Source organism: Platalea leucorodia (genome assembly GCF_965183815.1).
Source record: "Platalea leucorodia genome assembly, chromosome: 7".
Classification (NCBI taxonomy): domain Eukaryota; kingdom Metazoa; phylum Chordata; class Aves; order Pelecaniformes; family Threskiornithidae; genus Platalea; species Platalea leucorodia.
Window position 1 is genome coordinate 56,742,520 of NC_138829.1, and position 13,985 is coordinate 56,756,504.

The window sequence follows — 13,985 nt, forward strand, 5'->3', positions numbered from 1 at the left end:
TTTCTGGCATGGATTCTGGAAGAAGGAAAAACAATTCAAGTGCTCACTGTTCCTTTCCTGAGACAAGTGCATTTTCCATCCATGCTTAGTTTCAAACCTAATCATTTATATTACAAAAGTTGCGGCATTTACACATTACTGTCCCTGACAATCTTATCAGTTCAGCAAGTCACTTCCAAATTTTACTCCTCACAGGTAACATTTCAGCAAGTTCATGATCAGCAATGCTTTGTGGCCAAAGTTAGGCACTTTTTACTTCTGATAAATAAAGAAAGAACTTTCTATTCATTCAAGGAAGATGGACTAGAAAAACATTTCAAAGGTGATTACAGGATTCAACAGCTTAAGTTACTGTCTAAGCCACTTTTAAAAGTTAGAAAGTCAGTGGCTTTAAAGTTACTTTTGACAACTTTAAACATTTTACCCCGATCTTGAGCTACATCAATTTACAGGAGCCTGAGGAGATGACACGTCACTCCACACAGTCCAAAACAGCCTGTCAGGCATCATTTTTTTAGCTGCCATCTCCTCTAAGAACAGAGGTAGTGACCAACATATATTCCACGTGGCAAATTATGTATTCCCTAGAACCTGTACCGGTTATCTGGATTTATGAAACATTGCAGAACTCTCTAAAAGGAAACTGAAACAACAAGTATATAATCCCTCTGTAGTCTAGCCTGAAAATTATAGGCATGTAACATCAGATAGAACATTTTCCTCAAAAATCCTTCCTAAAAAGTCAGCTGAAAGGGGAAATCAGGTATGTTGGGGAAGCATTTTATATATTAGCACTAGAGTATTGGCTGAAAGCTCACAACCCTCCTTGTTTTCACAGTGTTTTAAGTGCCTTATATTTGAGTTCCATGAAGCAGTAACTTAAATGATTACACTATCTTTTAAAGATTTTTTTCCCGCCAATTTAGTTACATATGTGGAGAACGATTTTTTCAACTTTGTGCCTTGTACTAACGCTCCATGTGAGAGCTTATTTTAGCCTAGATTCCCACAAATTGCCACATTTTAATGATTTCTTCATCAAAGGAGCAATGCCCATCTGGACACACTTAGCCAGCCATGTTTCATCACACATATGAAATGATGCATGGTACGGAAATGCACCATCTGCCTTGGGTTTTAAGCTATCATGTTGTTTATATGATTGCTTCTATGGAGCAATGGGCGAGACTGCGCAGTTCGGTCATTTGCTACCGTCAGACCAGAAGTTCAAACTACTCTGGGGGGGCTGACAGTGTTGCAGCAGGTTATGAGTGGTCACAGGTTGCTATATTACTGATGAAGCTTTCCCAAAGCAAGACCAATAGGCTATCCCTCCTCTCCTCCCTGCATCTCCTTGCCCCTGGAAGGGTCACATGAAAACTGTGAGGGAGGAAACCTCTTGTGTTCAGGGAAACAGAAGCATACATAGACACATGCTTTGTAAACACATAAGATTACATTAAAGATATGAGTCGTGCATAATCAGTATCATTTTCTGGTAGGAACACCCCAGGAATGTCCCAAACACTGGCTGCCCACTCAGATCAAAGTGGCTACAAGAGCTACACTGTAGAGGAGGACACGAGCTGCTTTGGAGAGATCCTATCACACATCCATCTGCTGTGACAGTGGGTGTAGAAAACAGGGACACTAGTTGTCGCCTCGCTCCTGTTTTCTCCCCGACAGCAATGCTCAGAAGATAATAATGAGCAAATTTCAGCAAGCTTTGCTTTCCAAGATGGTATTTCCATGGAGATATTCCTGAATGTCTCCAGCTGGTGTCCTGGCTATGGATTTCAGTTTTGTTTCTAAAAGGTATGATAAATACTGCGATTAAAAGCAAATAGGTTGTCTTTATTCCTAGGTGTGCGGGGTGGGAGGGAGGGTTGAGTTGGGGTTGTTTTTTGTGATGCATATTTCTCACACACAAAGCAATTCTAATTTTGCTTTGCTTTCTAAATGAAGCCCCCTTCTCTGGTTAGTTTTTAGCTGTTCCTGCATGCCAGGCATCCTGGAATCCGGATTGTGCGCCATGGAAAAACCATCCTCACACATTCTGTGAAAGAATGAAATTTGCTGAAGAGGAAAAACCCTTCCTGGTTTTAGCCAGTTTGATTTGGAACGTGAGGAAGTTGCTGGCTCTGCTGCTGAGTTGTGTGCAACATGCACAAAGCCTTCAGACTGGAAAACTCTAAGCTACCTAAGGTACCTTCTCCTGGTAGTGTCCATTTTCTTACTCAAGACAATCTTCTGCTCAAAAAGCCCAGATTAAATGTTATGTTCTGTATTCCCTGAAAATAAGTGCCTTACTGTTGCAGAAGCTGCAGAGCATGTGATCAAAGGATGCCATATGGGCCATTTATTAACAATGAAAAATGAATGCACCATTTGTCAGGCTGTAATTAAAACTGAAAAACAATAGTCCGGTTTTCATTCCCATTGTTGATCTGGCTATTTGTATCACAGAGTATAAACAGTTTCTTGCCTTATTACTCCCACCATGAATTCACAGCACATCAGGTTTACAAATGGATATTGGTAGTAAATATTTCATATTATGGCTCAATAATATGCTGATATATATATAAACACATTGCCTACCAGCTTCCTACTTACATACATGTTAATAGGATTATGTTTATATACATATACAGAAATACAAATTCACATCCAATCTAACAGAAAACCAACCAAGATAAAAATAAAATCACTGCAGTCAGTTTACTGTCATTCTGAATTTTAACTACTTTAAAATACTACTGTAATTTGCAAGTCCACATTCTAAACTTACATATTGTAAAAGCATTGCACAAAAGCTATTTTAAGCTGTCAAAATACAAATCTATATATTTCCACTTTCTTCACTCACATCTTAATTTAAAAACAAAACATTTCCAAAGAAATGCTTTTTTAAAAGTCTGAGAATCACCATTTTCTCTCAGATCAGTTTATACAGAATTGTCAAATATAACCATTAACAAAGATCACAAGATTTATGGTATTTTTAGTTGCCTCCTCTTCTGAGATTTTTCTACTTTTCTCCATTTCTCCCCTCAAGGCAAAAGGGCTAGAAATGCCCTTATCTTTTATCTACTCCAAAAAAAATGAGAGATCAGGATCCTGGCACATTTACAAGTCTGAGGGAGGCGATTGGGGTGCAGAGCACCACACCAGATGACTGACAGCGGAACAACAAAAATCCGCCATGCTGTTTTGAGGCTGGCTGCAGTCGTGGCCTTCGCACTCCCAGGAGCTGTGGGACAGGCCAGGAAAGGGCGATGCATCCGATGTGACCTGTCCTCCCCTGCCCTGCCACAGGACCCCAAGCCACCCTTGCTTCCTGGGGACTGCTCACAGAGGCTACCTGCACAGTGCAGGCACAAGGAACGCTCCTTGGCTATCCCTTCCACGGGTTCCCAAAGTGAGGCCACCTCTACCTTTGGCCTGACAGTGACAGAAGTCACCAGCATTTTAACTATTGTGGCACCTAGAGTGATTGCAAATGCTCCAAAAAATAAATGAGCATCCTGTATTTGGCTTTTGCACAATTGCTGTCTTCCAGAAACACACCAGCAGCATAGCAGTAACAGGGTAAAGCTCCATTTCTACCATGGGTTGCTTTCAAATGCTTCTCATTTAAACCTAAGACTAGCAGAATTCACAACTTCATACACAGTTTCCTTCCTTTTAAGTATTACAACTACAACAGCCACAGTTTGCAACAACACAGATGCATGCCTGACATCAATACAAAAAATTTTTCCAGGAGGGTGAACAGGTACCGAGCTGATATGTCAATAACTACGTTTTCCACATGTATTAAACTTAAATCTTAACCTGAAAGAAGCCCTAATTGAAATTCCACAACAAAATCCCAGGAAATCACAAACATCTATAAAACTAGATAATTCTGTTCTGCAGATCCTGCCTCACCTTCCATATAATGGTAGTGCCCGTGATTTCTAAAAGGGATGTTTGAAGTCCAATGAGTATGAATGTCAGCTTCCCATGGCTCCCTTAGAAGCCTTAGCCAGCAAGAACAGGAGCAGGAGTAGTGCAACAACACAGGAGCAAGCAAAAAAGTAGTTTAGACTATTTACAGGGCTAACAAAATGAATGTTTAGAAGACACAGCACCAAAGTTTGTCAATGCAACCTGGCACAATTGCACCAAAGTCATACTAAAACACATTTGCCACATCATTTCTCATTAAGATAAGGTCCTATTTCACTCTCGTAACTGCAGCTGATAACAGAGCTACATGACTTCCTATACTGCCATTGCATTTGTCATGGGAGCCAGTTCAACAAGGTTATTTCCTCCTCCAGCTGAAATACAGCTAGGAATTGCACCAAGTGAGGCCTCCCCTCCTTCCCACTTGGACATAATGGGGAAACTCTTCCTTACAACTACAGCTGCAAATCAATGAACACATCTCTCCTCCACCTGCAAAACCTGGCCCTCCTACTCCGTCCTCTTCCCATAGTTCTCAAAACATAACAACAACACAGCTTGGAAAGGCAGCTGTGGTGTAGGTGATTTTAAAAGGCTACAGCTAGCACCACTGTTTCTGGCTCCTTAAGGAACCCATTGCATCCCAGGCCAGTATGGTACTGCAAAGCTATTCCAGCCAAGGCAAATCATGAAGTTGCTCAGGTTCCCCCATTGCCCTCAGGAAGAAGAATGAAGAAAAGCATCATTGCCATCAAAGCACAGCCCAAGCGTACGGAAAGTTCTAGCTCAGGAAGCATTTGGGAAGTGTATATAGCTTTACTCATCTTTAATTCAATACTTTGCCTTAGCCCTGAGGATGCTACATTGTCCCTGCACTATGCTCAGTGGGGATCTGTTTGCAGAAAACACTGCCACCCCACTTCCTCCCCCACTTCTCCTAACAAAGAACGATGGAATATTAGAAAGAGGTACTTTGAACAAGTGCAGTCAAAAAAGGTTGCTTCCCAAAGCTGTCAAAAAGTCACAGTTTTCAACTCCACTCTGGATATTAGGGGCACTGCAGGTTAGAGTGAAACTTAAAATATTTCGTATCACTTCTGAAGCAGCAGGTATGCTGTGCTCTCAGGATTAGCTGCATCTTTAAATATTATAGAGCTGCTGCAGCCTAAAAAGCTGCATTTTTTCAATCTGTTCTAGTGCTGCGAGTCAACCATTAATTCCTGAGGTAGCAATAGTTTTGGAGGCTCTTCCAGAAATGTTCATCTGGAGAGCTCTTTGCAACTGATGTAGGTGCAATGCAGTATCCTGCCACTTTGAGCACCACACACTTTGGGGGCTACATTAAAAACCTTCTCTTCTTTAGCTCTGCCCTATTTTTGCTCTGTTGCAAAGCACAACTTGGAAAACAATCCATAGCATCAAACTTCACAGAAGTTACCCTTAAAAAAGAAAGGGCAAGATTAATCAGCAATTTTTAGAAGACTTGAGCAAATATAGGCAAGCAGCTCTGGTATTTTGAGTTTCCACTAGCAAAAGAATAAAGCCGAAGAAAACATTTTCTCTCATGGCAAAAAGCTTAAATGAATGTCTTGCAGCACAGGAAATAATCAGAGGAGGAGACAAATGCAGTGTTTCAACTTAGATCACTGCAACAGTTAATTGAGCATTTTGTGACAGCAAGCAATTTACCAAGTACATTTTCACATAATTAAGCAGCAAACGAGACGCAGTCCACAGGAGCTGCACATTTAATTGTGTCAGCAGTTCTATTATAAAGCACTTTACGCATATATATGTGTGTATACGGACCTATCTTTATATACTTACTGTGCAGCAAGGCATGGGTGTTACGTTGGTCTCAAAACAATTGCTTTACAGCCTCAGGCAGAGCAACCTTCCTCTCACTCTCATCTCGGGCAAGTCAGTGTTTCTGGAAGGTGGCCAGGCAAGATCAGATTCATCAGCCAATAAAATTGTCTAAAGCTGCGGTTCCACAGGAGACCGTTCCTCCGGCTGCAGACTCAGGAGCAGCCAATAAAGAAGAAAATCAGCATCAGAGTGCGGGCGAGCATTTTGCCCCATACTAAGGGTCTGCTCTCCAAAAATCCAGCTTCCCCCTGCTTGTGCTGCTGTACACAGTCATCCTGCATGAAAAACAACTTGCACTTGACTTGCTTGGCTAAAATAGATACACAGCTATTCTGAACACTGACAAGGGTAAAGAAATCAGTCAAGCAGGTGCCTCGTGCTGGGAAGCAATATAGCGACATCCGGAGCCGTGAATTCACGCTGCTAGCGGGGGTACCACATCAGACCTAGCTTTGTAGAGGGCGGTGGGAATTACTGCTCAAACAACCTAGCATTCACTTGAGGACAGACTTGTTGTTCGTGGTGGGCAGTGTGGAGACCACTGAAATCTTACCTCTATTTTATCTTCCAGAGCTGGACCTGCTGCAGCGGCTGCCTGAAGCCGTCCTGTCCTCAGACCCACGTGTTCGTCCTGGACTTCATTGCCATTCGGAAGAGCCCTTGATTTCACCCTGCCAGTCCTACGGCAGCAGCAGCAAAATATCCCAGCGTGCAAGAAAACTTCACAGAGGTGGCAGTCAGAGCTGGCTGACATCTGGGGACATCCGAGGAACCTTAGGTCTTGCCTTCACTAGGAAAAACAAAAAAAAGTCAGTCTTAGTATGTGTTAGCTAACCTACAGTAAATCCTAAAGATGACAAGGCATTTGTTGCAGTTATGCATGTTAGCAGGTCAGGAAAGGCCTTAGGAGGTCTTTACTTCTAAATTAACACTAGGAGGAAGACCAGGCCTGTATGTCACCAATCTGAAAATGTGTATTTTGACAGTAGGTGACCCATTTTGCTATGAAATCCTAATAGAGAAAAAGCACAGGTGGTGTCTGCGCACTGTTTTGCTCCCTTGCTGGCTTTTACCTCTCCTAACTTCTCTGAGTTAAAAACTATTTGGACTTGTTTCCACAGAAGTTTTGCACCAAGGTGCTTCATCTGCAAAGCTGACTCGCCACCCGATCTGAGGGCAGTCCAGGCCAAGGCCCATGTTTCCAGCAACATTTATTTCAGTCTCCTGACACAAGTGAAAAGCAAATGCTATCCAATCTTCACCAGTAACATTACATATCCCCACCTACATGGATTAGAGGACAAAGCTGTCTGTAGTGCAGACAACCCTTGGAAAGTTAAGACTTTGTAAAAAGCTACACAGCGTCTTGAAATGGGAGAGGTTTCTTAACAAAAAAGCAAGTGGTAAGGAAAAAAGGGTTATATTAGCATCAGCTCAGAAGACTGTCATTAACAATAACCACTTTCCCCTTTCATGTGCCATTGCCTTTAATCTCCTGTTTTGATATGGATGTATTTTTACTTATTTATGCGAGACAGTGCTACCTCTTCTCTCTTTATGTGCTGATGCTACAGCCCTTTGGGGGACCACATGCCAAAGATGCTGCCTCCAGAGCTCTGAAGGCTGTGAGCTGGAAAAGAGGCTCCTAAAGAGCCACAGTATGCTAAAATCAGGCAGCACAGAGGCATAGCCTAACTGAATTCAACAGCCTGGACTTTGTACTCTGATCTTGGAAAGCTACATGTGCAAGCATTTATGATCTGGATTTTCCTTTGATGTAAATTGGCATAGACCCATGCCAATTCACACAGGCTTTTCTTCCAGCTGGGAATCTTCTGCTATCTTTTGAAAATGTGGGGTTTCATTTGAAGCCACTGTACACTGCCACGTTGCCCATTCAATGGCAGTGCTGGGCAGGGAGCACAGACCACCATGAAGGCAATTACATGCTGGGTGCTCCCTCAAAGGGGGTCTTGGTGCTGTGCAAAGAGGCTTGTCGAGTAGTAGCTTAGGAAAACAGTGTCTTGGGGGCAAAGAGGAGAAGGACATATACTTATTGGAAGCAGCCGTCTTAAGGAAACTAAGGGAAACATGACAAGCAAGTGAGGAGCCCCCATACCTTTCAGAGTAGGAAAGCAGAAAGCCAGCAGCATGCCAGGGCCAGGGCCCATACCGGTGGCATACAAAAGAGGAGGGCGCCAAGCAGGTTACCACAGCAGCCTGCCTGCAGGAACCTCATCATTTTCACATAGCTGATAAAAGAAAAATCGGTCGGCCAGGCAGCTGTGCTGGTATCCCGTCCCACTGGCAAGCATTGGATTGATTTATTCTGCAAGTTGTGCACATTGCACTAGGAACACGGTAAATACCTGTATTTTGTCCTCCTGTGTGCTTGGAGTGTGGTCAAACTGCACAGAGAGCTGCTAACGCAGGGTTTGGTTTATCATTCATGATAAACTTCAGTTTCAGTGTTTAAATGCAGCAATGGAGAGCATTTTCTAAGCTGCTTTCTACATGTATTTGAGGTGGGTTTGGCTCTAATTAATTTGGAACAGGGCAGGGAGTTCAGAAATTTTCCTTTTCTCTCTCAAATCCCTGTGTCCCACTTTACTTTTAAAGTGGTAACGCCCGTCTCGATCAAGGCACTAGGAGGAGAAAGGAGAGAAAGAAAAATATCTAACTGAATTAGAGATGGCTGACAGAGCATTTCATCACCACAATTGTGTGCTCAAAGCTTTTCAGAAACCATAACATGAGTGGCCATGCAAATCAGTGAGTCACTGCAACAGCTGAAGGGGAAAAACCCTACAGAAAAAAAAAAAAGAAAAAAGCAGAACTCTGCTCACCTGCTCACTGAGGAGTTTCCATAGCATGCTTGTGCTTTGCCTGGCCACAGCACATTTTTATACTCTTTAGTGCATTTATCCTTAGGATGGCTTTGTGAAGTAGGGCGTTACTTCTGGGAAAGTTACATTATTTCTTACTACTGGGAGAACACAGCAGCGTGCAGGAAGCCTACAACACTTCAAGGAACTGAAGGCATAGTTACAGCTAAGGCTGTTAAAACTGCATTAAGCTTCTCCGTAATGCAAGATCAAAAGCTGCTTCCCTCTTCCCCATCTCTTCCAGTACCTGAATATGCAGCCGTATCGGTGGATCCTCGGTGAAGGGGTTGTGCACTCTTAGCCTTCTAACAGCAACCTCCTGTTTTTGCATATTTTATAGGCTCAGTATTTGCATGGTTTTTAATATATAATATTTTTAATTATATAGATGACCTCAATGTTTAAAGAGAACATACTGATTTTGGGGGGACAGCTGTCTTTTATACTCAACCTTTCACACCTACTTTGCACACAAGTGACAGCGGGACAGCGTCACTTTCCATAGTTTTACCCTTTCTAGCAAGGAATGATGAAAGAGCATGTATAGGAAAAAATAGTAAAACAATGAGAAGAATTCAGGCTATTTTTTCCCCCCCTCATGTCTAAGCAGTCCCTGCTGGAGGGTACTGTTCTGTCACCTCCAGAAACATGGAGAAATCCAAGTGCAATCCTAGGCAAAGAACTGCAATACATACCAGAAAGCATGCATCAGTCCAAGAGCAGAAAAATGCAGCCTGCAGAAAGTAACAGAAAATTATTTCCCTGTGTATTGTTTACACCTGTGAGAAGTAGGATACCCTCTCTTGGAGCAGGCAGGTCAGCAGGCATGACTTCCAGTGGCCCTTGCTTTAAGTGGGTAGACTGCTTTGGAGCAGGCAGAGCTTGGAAGGAGAGACAAGATCGAAGGACTGCTGTTTCAGTAAGCCCTTGTGTGAAGGGTGCAGGAGTGGTAGGAAAGGCTCAGTGCTCAGCTCCTGGTGGCTTCACACAATTCTACTCCAGGTGCAGCCCATAACGAGCAAAAGGGATGAAGCCAGCTCTGTCAAAGCTGTGGTTTTTGTGTGTCAGAGTAGCTGTACCAGCTGTCTGTAATAAACACTTTCTGTGTATGGTGTTCTGTGATCCATCATGACAAATACCTAGCTTATCCATTAACACAGGAAAGGAGACCTTAGGTGATTCACAGTGAAAAAAAAGTCATGTTGCTCAGAACTTTGCAAGTCTAATAATGCAGCTTTTGCCTTTAGTGTTATTTACAGGAAAACTGAATTTGAACAGACCTGCCAGGTTTAAACAAAGGAAGGGACTGGATTTTTATTTACGCACACACCCCCTTAAATCAGTTTGACACAGCAGTATAGAGTTGATGCCCTCTGGTTGGCAGCCTCATTACCATCTGTAATGAATGTAACATCTTAAAACATAAATAATTTATGTTGTAACAGCAAATACAGTTTGGAAGGAAGAAGACTTTTGGGGAAACTGGGATCAGAAAAGGCTAGAGTGAGTCAGTACGGGCCTCTTGGTGTCCATGGAATTATGAGCATTACCCTACCCGCCCTAACCGCAATCAAACTGCAGCCCAAACAACCGGACCAACTCTCAGCACAGGAAATATTGCATCAGATTATCAAATAGGAAAGTCTAGTACTAAGCAAGCAGGGAGATGTCCCAGGCAGGGAGCGTGCTGGACTGGGACACAGCAGGAAGCAAATTTATTTTCCAGCTCAGTTGCTGATTTCTGTCCCACCCTAGGCAGAACCCCTAACTGCAAGGGGGAGGAAATCCGTATAAATGAACAATTGTAGCAAACAGCTGTTCTGGCATAAATACCTTGTCACATCCCATTTTATGCTTGTTGAAACAACATACTTTACCCATGCTTCCTCTGCTGCGCTTGGACTAATTTATCATGCATTATGTATGTTGCTCTGTCTCAGTGTTTAATTATTCATGAATCCCTCCACCCTCGCCCCCTTTCCCCTTCCACTTGCACGAGGATCAATCAGCACGATTCATCAGCTCAAGCCTTTCATCGCTCTGAAAGGTGTGAGCCTGTGGCCTGGACCAGCTCTGGACATTGCCAGCTTCTGCCAGAGGAACCAAAATCCTGCATGCTTACTGACCGGTTTGGTTCAGACCTTGGGAAGGCTTAGGAGCACGGTGTTAGACCAGGAGGCTTACACATGGAAGTGTCAGCTTCCCCTGTGGGCTCCCTGACAACCCTCCTACCCCCCGAGCAGGTGCTGTGGGTTGGGGAGAGCCTGGTGTACCCCAAAAAGCGTGGTACAGCCACCACCGCGTGCCCCAGAAACCCCGATGCGAGTTCCGAAAGACCCTCCCCTCAGCCCCCAAAGTGGCGGGGGTCCCGAGGAGCCGCCTCAGCGTCCCCTCTCGCCCACCCCTGGGAGATGCCAGCCCCGGCAGGCCCTGAGGGCACTCTTGTCTGGGATGGGACTCTCAGCAACATTTTCACTTCACTTCTGTTTGGAGGGAAATGTCTGAAGAAGGTAGACCTACCCACTGGGAGGCACAAGGGCTGGGTGCCGCCTCAGGGCTGGGTGGCAGGTGCGGGGCCGTGCCTGTCCTGTCCCGAGCAATAGAGGGAGCAGGGCGGATTGGACATGGCGGCCAGGTTGGACGAGGAGCCTGGGCCTAATGGCGGCATGGTGGCGAGGAGGTGGTCCATGCTGGGTGTCGGTGCCCAGGTGCTGGCAGCAGCGGGGCTGCGGGGCGGCCGCTGTGAGGAGAGGCGGCCGGGGGCTGCCCCGCGCTGGCCGCAGCCGGTTCCAGCCGGTTCCTCAACAGCCGCACCACAGGGCACCACCGAGCCCGACAGCCAGGCCGGGGGCGCCGCTGGGAAAACGTTCTCCAGAAAGGGCAAAACGCTGACGGGCAGGGAGGAGCGAGGGACAACGTGTGAGGAACGGCCCTGCCGGCAGCCAGGCCGAGGGGGAGGAGCGGCAGGGGGAGCTCGGCTGCCGGAGAAAGGACCCCCCCTCCCGCCGCTCGGGAAGGTGTGAGGAGGGGAGAGGGCGGAGAGGGACCGTGATGGCTGGTGGCAGCCCCACTCACCATCACCCTGCGCCGCCCCGGGCAGAGGAGCTGGGCATGAAGGAGCAAAGATGAGCCTGAGGAAAAGGGTGTGTGTGTGTGTTTTGTCTTTGTTTCTCGCTATCCAAACCTGTTTTAATATGCAATACATTGATTTTCCCCAAGCCGAGTCCATTTTGCCCGTGATGGTAATTGATAGGCAGTCTCCCCATCTTTATTTTGGCCCACGAGCTTTTTTATCTTATTTTCTCCCCCGTCCTGTTGGGGGGGGCGGTGAGAGAGCAGCTGGGTAGGGGTCTCCAGCTGGCCGAGGTCAACCCACTGCATATTATTATTTATCAAACTACAAGCCTTGCACTTCTTCTTTTCTCTCCTGTTAGCTTTATGATTGTCTCTCCACTATTTATTCTTCTTTAGATTTGCTGCACATGTTTCTGTGGGCAACATGGACAATTTTCCTGTGTGTTTCGCTCTCTCCAGTGCACTCGGGTTTCTCCACATCTCTGTGCCTCAAGGTACGTTCCCTCAGGGTGGCAAGTGCATCTTTGCTCCCACAGTAGTACCACCTCTGTGTTTAGTCCGCTGTTTTCAGGGTGCTCTTATGTATAAACCCATGGAATAAGGTACTCCGTGCAGCACAGTAGCTTTTTCTGTGAGCCAGTATCTTAAAAGCTGTTCTCAACTGCCAGTGCCACAGGAGTCTTGCTTTAACTCACATATGTGCTCAACAGGATTGTGCATGGGAGCCATGAAGCCTTCCTTAGAAGAAAACCTTTGATGCCAGCCTGGTCCTTCTGAGTCAGCTCCCCAGCACAGCTAAACTGAGGAAAAGTAGGAAATTACTACTGACTTCTGTAATTTAAGTACCAGATACCATTGCTTGCATTTTATTCCAGCCCCCATTTCCTAACAGCCACAAATAGATTCCTGTTAAAAAAAAAACAAACTTTCTCTTCCATTTAGTAACAGTGATGTGCAGCAGCGGAGAAGAGGTATAAATCTGTTGTCACCACTGTTCTGCTGGCCCAGCGCCCTCACCTGCGCAGTATTGCAACTTCAGTTAGCGTAGAATGCCTCAGTCAGCATCACTGGTGAATGCATCAAGCATAATGTGCTTTTTTTAACTTTTAAGGCTTCCCCTCCAGCTTGCATAACATTACACAGCTGATCTCTTAATTTCCTACATGCAAAAATCAAGCTCTTTGTTCTGAAACCGCACAGCTTTCATCTGCTGCCAAAGGGGAATCCATCTGGGTGCCGTGACTTCCTCCTCTGAAATGAGTCCTCCCCACACCCGTTAGCAGGCAGCAGTCCTGCGGCTGCATTCAGGATGCCTGCCCGGTTTTGGTTTACCAGCAGAGCAGGGAGGATTGGAGACAGCAGGCGTGTGCAGGCTGCTCACAAACCCCTCCTTGCAACTAAACCAGTCAGCTTCCAGGGCAGAGGGATTTGCCCAGGTGTAGCAAGACCCTGATCGCCACCACGTTTTCTGTTTGCTTTCTGCCTTTCATGTGAAGTTACAAGGAGTAGTTGGCATTTTAGTTGACTGTATGAGTTATTCTGGGTTTTCCCATCCGTTGCGGCCCTATTGTGTCTCCTGGTTGCCTGTGCTGTGGCTCTGCTTGGGGACCAGCCCATGCCAGGGAGGCAGAGACCTGCCAGCTTCTTTGAAAGGCTGGCAAGGCACCCCAGTGAAACGCTGCTCTGTCCACTGTGACTTCTTGGGCTGGCCCCTCAGCTGCTTTTGCATAGCAAGAACCACATCAACCAAACCAGGCACATCCTCAGATGACTGATTTACCCCAAACGTCTCTTCCCCCACCCACAGTCTTTAGCACTGGCAAGTCCCCCTAGCCGGGCCACCCTCACGCCTGCTGCCTATGACTTTGCGCAGCTCCAACCCCCGCCTTATGTTTAAGTTTCATTGGTGAGGTTATTTTGCTGTAATTAGTCAATTGATTCCCCCATACGCGAATACTGAGCCATCCCAAGACTGTCACTTCAGAGGACTTTTGTCAGATTTGTCACCAATAATTAAACCATTTCCGCCTAAGCAGACTACGCTTTTGATCAAGAATATGCGGTTTGCTCCTGACTGTGGGCCAAGGAAAGCCGTGATTTGATCACAGCGCTGGCAGATGTCCTAGTGAGCAGGGGAAGCTCACTTTGTTATGCTTAGCAGCTCCTGCCTTTCAATCATGGGAAATCATAATTTGACTATTA